Source organism: Ascaphus truei, chromosome 2, assembly GCF_040206685.1.
Source record: "Ascaphus truei isolate aAscTru1 chromosome 2, aAscTru1.hap1, whole genome shotgun sequence".
NCBI classification, from domain to species: Eukaryota; Metazoa; Chordata; class Amphibia; order Anura; family Ascaphidae; genus Ascaphus; species Ascaphus truei.
In genome coordinates this window covers 85,426,976-85,427,761 of record NC_134484.1, presented here as the reverse complement: position 1 = coordinate 85,427,761, position 786 = coordinate 85,426,976, and positions in this window count along the sequence as shown.

Here is a 786-nt window from a genome sequence, read left to right as displayed (position 1 = left end):
AGCCTACATAACAGAACTATAAATAGTTACATTCTGGCATGTGTCACTGAAAATGTAAAATAACACAATTATTTTAAAGCAGCAGAACTTGGAGAACACTAAACTCAATAACAGTGTTGTAACCTAGTGTGACTAGCTTACCTTTCCTGTTCAGTAATCCCTTTATGTGATGTACACTCGGTTCAGTTGTCCTACAGTATTTGCCACTTTGCTTGCAACTTTCTAGGTCATATCACATCACTAATACATGCGATGGAAAGGGAACAGCCTACTTGACCTGATTTTTAGGAACAGAGCAATATACATGGAGGTGGCCAATAAAAGTTAATGAACAATAAAATAATTTAAATTAAAAAAAAAATACAAAGGAAGTGGTGAGTACAGTTACGACATTTCAAAAACAGGGGACTAATCTCTACAGGAGAAAATATGATATAAAGCTAGCACTGCTCTTTCAAATGGATCTCAAATTCATCTCCTAAAACCATTATAGACTTTTGTCAGAGGAACACAAAAACTCACCCACACCCCAATAGATACAGACCTGTAACTGAGCTTGAGAACAGCAGAGCAGAGGCAGATTTAACCTTGCAATGTAAAAAGGGCCAGCAAAGCATTGCAAACGTATGTGTTTCTGGCTACTTTAGCACTGCAAGGTTAAAATCACATTCATTCCTCGATTCAATATCTTAGCTGTTCACTTTATCAAAACTTAACTGATACATGAATTAACATTACAATAGTCGTTTTTATGCTTTGATAGGACCAACATAGCTATAGCCTATA